Genomic DNA, 12,683 nt, shown 5'->3' with positions numbered 1-12,683 from the left:
TTATGATATGGCGTGGGATATATAATATATATAGAATGTTGTGTGTATTTTTTAGCATAGTTTTTCTAATAATGGATGTGAACAACGTTTTTTCTTCTTTTGAGTTGGTGCTTGTATTCCACAGATTCCACTACGCAAGTACAAGTCAATGTTTGTAAAGATACCTTTCTGATTCTGAGGTGAACAAATACTTGGTATTAATTCTGCCCAAAATAAAAATCCATCAGGAATTAGTCTGCTTCTCTTGACCTTCCTCAGACCGATGTGAATCTCTCTCCATACTTGTGAGTGTGGCATAAAATGCACACCAATAAACTGAAAAATAATCCTGAGATTTCACTGATCTAAGTGATTGTCAAGTTCTCTTAGTCTGAATAATGCATGTCTCATAACTCTTTGTAATGCCCTCTTACCTGTCCCTCGAGGTCACTCTTGTACATGATAACCTTATTAATCAGGTGGAGTCAGTATTTGTTATTGACTAAATTCCATTTATTTAAAGTAAATTTGCTTCGAAGTAAGCTTCACCTCCATATTATTTTCTCTGGCAGTGATTAGCCATGGAAGATACCGAGCAGCTGAGCTCCTTCTCTTCACTGTTTACCTCTATGCTTTAACAGCGCAGTATTAAAAAAGAGACCTAAACCATACTATAGGCTGATAAGAAGGGAGCTTCTAAGTGTCAACATTAGAATTGAAGTCCGTGATTCCTGAGGCAGCAGTCAAATGAAGTGCTTAATTGCTGGTTAACGTGATGCTGAGCCTTCAACCACTCAAGTGGCATGCTTCATAATTGGGCTTTCTTCTAACCCTATCACTGGGTGTTATTGATGAAGTAAGCTCCTCATCGGGTAGGGAGCTCTTTGTAGATGGTTCTATGTAAATAGCAGATTAGCCTGTTGGTTAATTGGTACGCATGTTGATATTCCACCTAGTATCTTCAAGAATAGATTAGCGAGGAAGGACCCTTAAATTGCCCCACTGTATTCTAACCCTTATTTGTTGCTGTCTCCTTGTTGCGAAGTGAAAAATAACTTTTGTTGGCATGCTTCTTTCTTGCTGTGACCCATAATGTTTCTGTGGTATCCTGGGCGCGACACCTGCTTTAACAACCAGTAGGGTGTTGTGTCTGAAATTGTTTTGATTTGTGATGTTTGAAGGGTTCTGAGGAGGACTCCCCCTTTGTACTTTTTCTAGTGTATTGAAGAGACCCTGCTCTTTCAGGGTCTGGTGTTATAAAGATATCATTCAAAACACAGGTGTGTAGCCATTAGGAATAAGTAAAAATGCAGGCTGCTATATGGGCAACTGGCTAGCTCGAATCTTGTCTCCTGTTTGTATTATCTTACACTTAGGTGCACAGACAAAAGCCAACAGTGGTATTAGTGTAAGTATTAATGTCCTCATTACTTCAAATGCCCCTTCGCCCAGGCAGAGACACACACACTTCACACCATGCAGTTGGAGTGTATAAGGAGGAAATGATAGCTCATCTAAAAATGTGTCCACGATGCCCCATTGTCACATTGTGTAGCAGGCTCTATGTAACAAATAAAATTTAAAAAATGGTGTTATGTCTATGAATAAAGATAATCACCACACACCCAACCCCTGTAGCGGTACGACCTCCTGGGGTTATTGTTTTGTTTCCAACCACAGCTTTAATGTGCTAAACGATTATAAAAATGTTATGTTATGTTAGAAGTTTGTAGAGTACCTGGTTACTCCAGTCGGAGTGTCCCAGCACTAGGATTTCCATACAGAAGCCTCAAAACCCTGCCCTCAACCCATTTACAGTTTCAGTTTTGCCTAAAAAGACAAGTCTTCAATTTTTTCCGGAACAAAACATCGGACGACTCCCTTCTCCAGTCCAAGGCTATAGCGTTCCAGAGCCTAGCGGCCAAGAACCTAAAGGAGCTGCTGCCCACGCGTGCTCGTTTTACCCTGGGGATCAGGATTTAATCGGGAAGGAGGTAGTGAGTGCCTTTCTGATTGAGGATTTTGTGGCAGAAACAGAGTGCTTTGAAAGATACTCTGTGCTTAATGGAAAGCCAATGGAGCTGTGCAAAAGCTGTGCCCATGGGAGTGTGTCTCGGAGTGCTCAGTAACATCCGGGCAGCAGCGTTTTGCACCCTTTGGAGCATTCTTAGCCTACCTTTAGTGACCCCCAAATAAAGTATGTTGCAGTAATCCAGTTGGGACACCAAAAGTGCCTGGGCTACAGTCTTCTTTGTTGAATCAAGAAGGAGTCCCAAGATTTTGCGGAGCATCTTAAGTACTCCAACACGGGTGCAGACGGTAGCAGAGCTCGGACTGTCAAAAGATAGCATGGAGTGGAACAGGAAGTCAAGGTTTTTTAACTTTGATTTAGGGACAGGTAGCCCAGTTCCCTAGGCCACAACGCAAAGGACCATATTGACGGTTGTTTCCCTTCCACCAAGACTTCAGTTTTTCCTGCATTAAATCTCAGGCAGCTAGAGTCCATCCATTTGGCCTGATCTACTAGACAAGGTGTGAAATTTGCCGCAGCACTGCCATCATCCTGTGCTAAGGTGATGATCAGCTGAGTATCGTCAGCATAAGACACGATCCAGACGCCATGTCGTTTGATCATGTCCACCAACGGGCGCATATGGAAATTGTATAGGGGCGGACTCAGCGGTGAGCCCTGTGGCACTCCCTGCTGTAGGGGTAGGACTTCAGATGTACAGGGCTTCAGGAAAACTTGAAAGGTGCGATTTTGAAGAAAAACTGCAAACCAGTCAAGGGCACGTCCCCCGATGCCCTGCTTCCATAGCCATTCTAATACCAGACCATGGAACACAGTGTCAAAGGCTGCGCTTAGATCCAGCATGATAGGGCAGCTGTCTTGCCTTCATCAGTAGTAAGACGAAGGGACTCAAGAGAGCAGATTCAGTGCTGAAATGAGGTCTGAAACCAGACTGGGTCTTATAAAGGAGTTCTTTCTCATCTATGAACTTCATCAGCTGCTGGTTCACATGTTTGATGGATCTAACGAGGGCTTCTTTAGAAGGGAGATTACCATGGCGTTTTTCCAGTCTGATGTTACACGACCAGTTGAAAAGGACAGATTGAGCAAGTTGCATAGCATAGGTGCAATGGACACCATGCCCCGCTCCAACATCGCTGGTGAGGCTGGGTCAAGTAGAGATCCTGATTTTACTATAGCAAAGAGGGCTCAAGTCTCGGCTACTGATACAGTGTCTTTGCTTAGAAAGCCTTCTGAGGGAGTAGGTGGTAACTTTCCGGGAAAAGGAAATTGATATTTCCTAGCATTTTCTGGAAAAGAAGCCTAAATGGTGGCAATCTTCTCAAAGCAAAAGTGTGCGATCTGATTGCAGTTATCGATCGTAGGGGGTCATAACAGCTGAGATGTGTTCTAAAGAAGTGAGAGATTTAACTAATCTAAAAATCTCGCGAGAGGAGTTTTTGGTCCCCTGAATCTATTTAGCAAAGAAAAGGGTCCGCTTGTATCTAATTTGTCTGCGATACTCCTTCAGCACGTTAAGGTAGGTATTTTTATCAGTAGGCTGATAACTCTAGGGCCACAGACATTCGAGACGCTTGCATGCCTTTTTCATGGTTAAGAGTTTCTCCATAAACAATTCCACTGTAGGGCTAGAGGGAGTGATGTAGCCTGTTTTTAGGGGAGCTAGGGAATATAAAGATTTGTTAATTCATGAAAGCAGGGGGCCTAATCAGTGGCCGTTTGCGTGATTTGATGGCGTGGGCTTCAGATGGGCCAGGAACAAGAGAGATGCCAAAGATCTGAAAAGGCTTAGAGAAGTGATCCGAGCACGCGATGGGGATAGGAGGAGCCACACTTACCTGGGCAGAGTTGACAAAGATGGGATTGAGAAATATGGCCCAGAGTATGAGAGTGGGCCTGCACTAGCTAGCTAAAGTTGAGCAACCCAGGGCCCTCAACAAGATGTGTGGCTGTACGGCAGCTCGTATCTTCAAAATGCAGATTGAGATCATCTAAAATTAAAATGTTCAAGTTGCGTAAGCCATATGATGGAATAATATCCATCACAGCAGTAACACTGAGAGGCGGGTCCAGGTGTGTGATAAATCAAGAAGCCTGTTAGAGAGCAGCTACACGTTCTTGATAAAGAGAAGAAAGGTGCCTCGCAGACAGTAATCTTTACCTATGTGAGACTGCAGTGAAAATGGTGTTTAAAAATAACTGCCGGGGGCGTGTCCAAGATGACGACCGCATACGACGTGTTTCGCCGTCTCTCTGGCACGCCGCTCCTAAAGCATTGATATCACATCCAATCCGCCATTCCAACGGGCAGGGGACACGAGCGAAGCCCTGCTACTGACTGGGGGGCCACCGGACGAGTGTCGCAACCCTTGCGAGCGAGCAGAGACCGCGTGGCTGCAAGGAGCTAAGGCCTACGGTACTGCGAGGCGGCACGACGGCCAGAGAACAGTAAGCGAGCACCCCCGGCTGGGACGACGGGACGCTGCAGCATCGCGGTGGAGGCCGCCTATTAAACCAGCGTGAGGTGCTCCCCTGGCGGCTCCCCCATCTCTAGCCGCGGATCTCTCCCCAGCGCGTGGACGGCCTAGCGTGCGACCTTATGAGCGGAGGCAGGCAACGGGAGCAGAGGAGCAGATAGGCACATATGGCGGAGGCACTAGAGAGCCCTAGCTGAGGGGCCCAGCAGCCAACGGTACACCCAGCACCACGAGCGCGGCGGCCTGGTGGGCTCACAGCAACAACCGTAGAGTGAGCAGCGTGGGATTGGAGCGGTCTCGCTGCCCCCCTGCTAACACACGCAGCCTCCGTGGGGCGGCCTTGAGGAATACTTCAGGGCCTGCACTTTGCCTGGCAGCTGACGACCGCGTGACAGCGACCAGCGATCCTGGAGCGGAGTGGGGGTGCTTGCTGGGGCTGCGGGACACCGGGTGGTGGTGTTACCACAGCGAGGGCCCAAACTTGACCGCGCACCACGCGAAGCGGTCGGCTGCGTCTTCTCCCCGCGGGGGTCTCCTGCGGACACGGTGGGTAGCACTGGTGAGCAGCCTGCACAGCTCTTGAGCCCCCCAAGCCGTCACGATCATCATCATCATCTGCCCAGTAGCATGCTCCCCATATTCCGAACTTGACCGCTGGCGGAGGGGTGTCTGGCCCTGTAGTGAAGGGATCCCTGATCCGCCTGGAGGGGCTCAGCGGCCAGAGGCAAAAACCACATAGGCTCGCATGGCGAGTGCATGGGCCAAGAAGGATCGCTCCGTGAAGGACATGCTGCAGTCTAAGGCTGCGGATCAAGGGATAGAGGCGACGACGGGGCCACCCGACGGAGCGGATGCGCCGGCCACGAAGGCCTTCATGACGTTGCTCTTCTCAGTGCTCAAGGAGGACCTTCAGGAACTCAAAGACCAGCTGGCTGTGGATCTCCGGGAGGTGTGGAGCGATGTCTCAGAGATTGGGGACCAGGTGGCAATGCTGGAGGAACACGAGAATGGGTGCGACGAAGAAATGGAGATGATGCAACAGGAAATATTGCAACTCAAAGAACAGCACATTGAGCTCCAGGTGCGGGCGGCGGACTTCGAGAACCGCTCCCGCCGCTAAAATCTACGCATCCGGGGAGTGAAACAGGGTGCCGAAGAAGGTGACATCGGGGAATTTGTCCAGGCCCTCTTCCTTCAAATCCTGGACCCAGAGCACACAACCGAGGTGCAGGTCAACAGGGTTCACCGTGTGGGTCCACCCCACCGGAGCTCTGCCCTGCCACTGGACATCCTAGCATGTGTGCACAACTTTCAGCTGAAAGAACTCATCCTCCGCAAGGCCAGAGACACACATCCTCTGCAGTTTCGAGGTCACTCCCCGCTGCTCTTTCAAGACCTGTCCGCTGTCACCCTGCTTAAGCGGAGAGAATTTTGGTCGATCACCCAACACCTGAGGGAGAAAGGGATTCCCTATGCTTGGGGGCATCCCTTTCACATCATCTTTAAATATGAGGGCAGATTGCGCCAACTGCTATCGCAAAGGGAGGCCGCCGACCTTCTGGGCCTTCCTCCTCCAGATTCATCCTGGCGGCAGGCTGCGGCTGTTGCATGTGCCACCAGATCTGGCCGCTGGCAGGTAGTGGGAAAATCCTCATCCCGGTCTCACAGACCAGATGCGGCCGCAATGGCGAAAGAAAGAGAAGATGTTTTGGCCTCACTGACAGGCAGTTCCGCTCCTTCGTCTCTTGCCTGAAGCTGTTGTCCAGACCACCTCTGGGATCCTTACTGTGGCTGGGCTGGAGGGACTCTGCTTCCTGGCTCTCATGGACTTGAGTAGAGACACTGTCCCCGAGCTGTGTCATCCTGACGGACTTTCGTCATTCCCGCACTGTTGCGGTTGCTCTTCAGTTAGTTCCCGTGTAGACCTGCCTCGGGTTGGTCCTTACTTGCTTGTAATGATTATTGATGTGCTGTTCTTGGGGGTATTCTTTTTTTTCGGGATAGGGTGGGTTCTCTCCCCAGTGAGCCTTTTTTTCTTTCGCACTCACCCCTGTCTGGTGTTGTCAGCCTCCCTCCTCTTCGGAACCACTCTTAGTACCCTGCCTCCACTGTGTCATCCGAGGCCCCATAGTAGCCTAATCGATCCCTCCCTTTGTGAATGGAACTCAAGGTAGTTAGCTTTAATGCCCGAGGTCTTAACAACCCCACTAAACGGAAAGCGGTCCTTTCTCTGCTTGAGCACTCTGGGGGTGATATTTGTCTTCTTCAAGAAACCCACTTGCTCTATAGCAGCACACACCGCATGCACCATAGTCACTTCCCCTTACAGTTTTGGTCCTCTGGGAACAGTAAGCGGGGTGGGGTGGCCATCACGTTCTCCAAACGCTTCAGAGGTTCTGTGGTGGGGCCTGTCGCTGAGATTAAGGGGCACCTACTAGCGTTGCGCTTCCGTATAGGGTCCTCTTCCTGCACTGTAGCCTCTATTTACTCCCCTAATGACCGACGGGAGAGGTTCTTGCTGGACGCCTGCGCTGACGTGCTGCACACTCCCGATCCTATGGTAGTGGTGGGGTGCGAACCCAACTTGGTGATGGATGCTGGGCTAGGCCGCTCTGGCTCACGGACTGGGAGTGTGTGTGCTCTGTTGGCTGGAGGAAGCGACTGGCTGCGCAACATAGGGATTAGAGATGTTTGGAGCTGCTTGCATCCCGACGAGCAGGAATTTCTTATTACTCAGCGCCCCATTAGACTTATGCCCGTGTGGATCATTTCCTTGTTACTCCAGCCGCTCGGACCCACGTCACAGACTCCACTATCGAGGCCCGCTCCCTGTCTGAACACGCACACATTACTTTGACTCTGCGCCTTTCTTCTGCACGATCTTCCCCCACTTCACACTGGCGTTTACGAGACTCACTACTCCGGTCCCCGGATGTGGTGGACGACGTCAGGCGTTGCCTGACCGACTACTTAGCAACTAACGATGTGGGCTCTACGCCGCTATCCTTGGTGTGGGAGATACCTAAGATGGTTGCAAGTGGGGCTTTCATTGCCAAGGCGGCCTACGAGAACAAGATCAGGCAGTCCAAGGACGCGGAACTCGAAGCGACCGTTAGAGAATTGGAAGCTATTCACGAACACACTGGTGCTCCCAGAATTTGGCGGCAGCTGGAAAAAGAGCGACTCCAGCTTCGGCGTTTAGATCTCGATCGGGCTGAGCATGCGGTGGTCCACTTGAAGCACAAATACTTTGTCGGCTCTGATAAGGGCGGCCGCATGCTCGCTCACTGCCTGCGCAGCCAGCAGGAGGCGCAGTCTATCCGAACGCTTCGGGCTGAGGGCAGACAGGCGACTGCGGACGATGCTGGTATACTGGCTGCCTTCCGTTCATTCTGCCAAACTCTTTACTCTGCGGACTCCTCCATGTTACCCGATCCTAATGAGTATCTTCAGGGTGCAGCGGTAACCCCTCCCGCAGAAAGTGAGACTGAGGCTCTAGAAGCCTCTATTCGCATTGAAGAAGTGACCTCTGCTATCGCCCAGTTGAAGGTCCTGAAGGCCCCATGGCCTGATGGCTTCAGCGCTCTCTTTTACAAAACCTAGTGCGTAGCACTCGCCTCGCTACTCGCCCGATTGTTTAATTCCTTCGCTGACACGGGTTCCCTTACAGCCTCTATGCTACAGGCCTCTATCTCGGTCATCTCCAAACCGGGGAAGGATCCAGAGCTTTGTAGTTCTTATCGACCAATTTCCCTGTTGAATATAGACGCGAAGCTGTTCTCTAGCATTTTGGCGCACAGGCTGATCTCCCGAATGCCGGGTCTGGTTGACCCGGACCAGTCGGGCTTCATCCCGGGACGACAATTTGGGGACAATACCAAACTTATCTGCCACTTAATTGATAAGGTGCAACGGTCCAAAGAGGAAGCCCTCCTGCTCGCGGTCGATGCAGAAAGGTGTGCACTGGCCTTATCTATTCGCTACTCTCGAGCATTTGGGTTGGGGGCCCGATTTCGGAATTGGGTAGCAAGCATCTAATGTGCTCCGATGGCGGCTGTCAGGGTCAATGGCTTGCTCTCGGGTAACTTCGCAGTGGAGCGAGGAACAGGCAGGGTTGCCTCCTCTCCCCCTTGCTTTTCGCCCTTTATATGGAACCCCTAGCTCAATGGCTTAGAGACAACCCTTTGGCACAAGGTATCCTATTCGGATTGGATCGCCATCTCATCAGCCTTTATGCAGATGACGTCATTTTCTCGGTAGCGCACCCCTTGACCTCCCTGCCGGCTATTGTGGATGATCTACGGACTTTCAGCCAGGTCTCTGGCTTGAAAATTAACATACAGAAGTCTCAGGTACTTAACCTTACCGCAGGCCAGCCAACGGTCGACGCCCTTCGGACCCGCTTCGCCTTTGACTGGGTGTTGGAGGTTATTACATACCTTGGATTGGTCCTCCACAAAAGCCTCGCTAAAACAGCTGAGGTGAACTACAGTACCCTTTTAGCTCACATTCGCGCAGACCTGGCTCGCTAGCGGCGCTTGCCCCTGACTTGGTTTGGAAGGTTGTCTGCTGTTAAAATTAATGTGCTGCCGTGGGCCCTGTATCTGTTTCAAACACTACCCCTGGAGCTCCCGCCTCACGCGCTGCCCTACATTCAGACGGCGATCGAGCGTTTTGTCTGGGGTCCGATTTTGCCTCCGTTGCAGAAGACCCTGCTTCAACGCCCCAATAAGGAGGGGGGCTTCGCCTTCCCCAACATTAACCGCTACTTCCAAGCTTCAGTCGTACGATATCTTGTGGAGTGGAATCGTCCTATGACCGAGAAATACTGGGTCTTCATGGACCAGTCAGTGGCGGGCCACCACATCTGGCGGGACGCCTCGCTGCCGAGACCAGCATGCACCTGGGGACTCTACTCCTCGCCGGTCACTCGCCCCACATTGCTTACATGGGACAGGGTCTCTCAGCGGCCCAACTTAACTACATTTCCCTCACCACTGACCCCAATTTTTTCAAACCCTGCCTTCCCACCTGGGATGGATAATAAGCATGCTGCATGCTGGTTGGAGGGGGGTTGTAAGCGCCTAGGGCATCTGTTTAATATCAGGAGCTGCAGGACTACTATGATCTCCCCAGCACTGATCTCTTTTTACACTCCCAAATGACGCACTGGGTCTCCGGGGCCACGACGCGCCCCTTAGCACTTCGACAGATGAGGCCATTTGAGAAATGGCTCATCGGTAAGAAAGACGATAAGAGACTCATCTCTGAAATATACTCCTTTCTCACAAGGGCCATCCTGAAACCCCGCACAGCTGGGATGAAACGAAGGGAGGCGGATCTGGGGCGCACATTGTCTGACAAGGAATGGGAGGATATCTTCTACAAGTTTCACCACACAACACATTCCATGGGTCATGCCGAAACAGCTTTCAAAATTGCGTCATATTGGTACTTCACCCCGACCGACTAGCCAAGTGGCAATCCCGCTGTGACAACCTTTGTTGGCGGGGATGCGGTAGCCCTGGAACTGTACTCCACCTGTTATGGCATTGCCCAAAGCTAACACGTTACTGGGAGAGAATTTTGGATGATATTGATAAGGCTTTCAACACCTTCATTCCCAGGCTCCCGGCTTACACTCTCTTAGGCTTACCCAATGTGCTGACCTTCTCCCTGCGATCTACCAGAGGGAGACCGATGGCGCTTGCGTTGAATGCTGCACACCGGGTGATACTGGCAGGGTGGAAATCTGACAGGGTCCCGGAACACGCACAATGACTACACCAACTCTGGAATCTTTTGGGGATGGTGAGACTCTCAATGGCGGCTTTGGGGAAGGGCAAAGAGTATGTCAAGACCTGGGCCCCCTTCATAACCCTCCTTTCCGCTGAATTCTGGGAACTGACCTGCCCTAGTTATCTCCGAATCTTGAAGTTAATCCCCGAGGACACAGCTACCGCCCAGTAAAGTTGCCTGTCGCTGGACTTCCACATCCCCATAGCATACTGGAGTTTTGCGACACACAGGGCACATAGGCTGAACCCAACTCTTTCTTTGTTACTGCTCACTGGGGGGGGTGAGGGGGGTGAGTGTGGGGAGGAATGGGATTTTCTCTTTTGACTTTTGCTTTTCTTTTTTCTTTGTTTAAATGCTTTCTTTGGTCGCAGCCCTATTAAAAGATTCGTCCTCCTTCTGGAATCTTATAAACATCAGTACCAGGGGCGGGGCAGATCCAATCCCGAATCATATAACGGGGTCCCAATGGCATTCACATTTCTCTAACCTTTATTCATCCAGGGAAAGAGAGGGCCATGAGGAGCAGTTGCCGGCATTGGAGCATCCGGAACATCTGGAGCTAGAGCCCGTTTTTGGCCTAAATGAGGTCCTTTCTGCAATTAATACAATTGCCCCGGGAAAGGCAGCTGGCCCCGATGGTCTCCCAGGTGATCTACTGCTCCATGAAAAAGATCTCTGGGCAGAATTCATCCTTCGGATCCTAAAAAATCTAGCTCTAGGCTGCCCAATTCCGGACTCCTGGAAGGGGGCGGAGGTGGTGGCTATTTATAAGAAAGGGGATAGAGGGGACCCTGCCAACTACAGACCGATTAGTTTAATCGACGTAATTCAAAAAGTGGTTGGCAGAGTCCTCTTGACCAGGATTAAGGAGTGGATAGACGAGGAGGGCATTCTGAGCCATCTACAAGCAGGTTTTAGGGAGGGAGTAGGTACCATTGACCAGGTCTTTAGATTCTGTATTATATACTGGAAATCTTTGGTCATCGAAAAAGGCAGCCTATATTTGGCATTTATTGATTTAAAAACAGCCTTTGACCTGGTGCCACGTTCACAGCTGTGGCAGGTACTGCATGACCTTGGCATCCCTCCCCTAACTCTGGACCTCCTGAAACGTCTCCACGTAGGCAATTTTGCTAAAGTCAGGTGGGGACAACAGGGGCAGCTCACAGAGAGGATCTCCGTCGAGAAAGGTGTGCGCCAGGGCTGTGTCATGGCCCCGACCCTGTTTTCTCTATATATAAATGGTGTGGCAGACTATTTGAGAGACGACAGGGTCGATGCCCCATCCCTGTGCGGGGAAAAAATATCTACCCTACTCTTTGCTGACGACACTCTCTTGATCTCGAAAAGCCCTATGGGCTTACAAAGACTGTTGTCCCGCTTCTCAGAGTTCTGCGACTCCAGGGGGCTGCAAATAAACACGCTTAAAACTAAGCTGATGGCGCTATCTCCCTCTAAAAACTTTAAGAACAACATCAAGCTCAATGGTACATCTCTTGAGCTAGTGGACGCTTTTGATTATCTCGGAGTGAGGGTAAATAACAAGCTTAAATGGGCTCCGCACCTCTCAAAAATGCTCCTTGCCCACAAAAGAGCTGCAGGTGCAATATCGAGACATCAGAGGCTCTCATATAGCAGGCCGATAGCGGCGGCTGTTAAAGTCTACGAGGGGAAGGCACTGTCTGCAGCGCTCTATGGGGCGGAATTGTGGGGTTTCGAAAATCTGTCAGAGCTACTTAGATCCGAGAACAAGTTCTTTAGGGACTTAGTCTCGCTTCCCCTGTCCACCCCGCTGGTTGCACTCCGTAGTGACCTGGCAGACAAAACATCAGTAATATGGCAAGGTTGCGCCCTATACTATACTGGGCAAGGATTAGAAGATCCCCTGAACTCCACCACTTTGCCTCTGCCCTGGACGAGTTATTAAATCTGGGAGCAGATCACAAGATTCCATGGGTATCAAACTTGAAAAAACATCTGCAGAAGATTGGTCTGGAAGAAGCCTGGGCGAGCCAGGTTCCCCCTCCCAAACTTACGATAAAAAAAATCTATTGGGATTGGGTTACGGCCGATACCCTAAGAAATCAGGAGGGTGTGCTTACTGTAAACTTCCTGGATACAAAACCAGCTCCCAGCCTGGAGTCCTTTATGGACCTCATTGAATCACCTGAAGACAGATCTCTATATCTCAAATTGAGATATGGCACGCTCCCACTCTATGATTTTCAAACCCGCTGGAGTAAGGTCATCACGCACTCAAAAGGCTGCCCAGGGTGTGCCTCGCCCACAGAGTCTATTGGCCACTTCATGTTTGCCTGCCAGGCGTACAGGCAACCAAGACTAAGGTGGCTTAAACCTGTTTGCAATAATCTGGGTGTAAGGTCCGCTAGGGTGGC

At 50.6% G+C, this 12,683-nt stretch overlaps 1 protein-coding gene across 1 annotated transcript in view; it reads left to right on the top strand.

The window, feature by feature from the left end:
• MAP2K1 (mitogen-activated protein kinase kinase 1) overlaps positions 1-12,683 on the top strand; it is a 208,079-nt gene that overhangs the window by 100,094 nt on the left and 95,302 nt on the right. The window lies entirely within an intron of this gene.

The sequence above is a fragment of the Triturus cristatus genome, chromosome 3_1 (genome assembly GCF_964204655.1).
Source record: "Triturus cristatus chromosome 3_1, aTriCri1.1, whole genome shotgun sequence".
Taxonomy (NCBI): Eukaryota; Metazoa; Chordata; class Amphibia; order Caudata; family Salamandridae; genus Triturus; species Triturus cristatus.
This window is presented reverse-complemented; position numbering and strand designations above follow the sequence as displayed.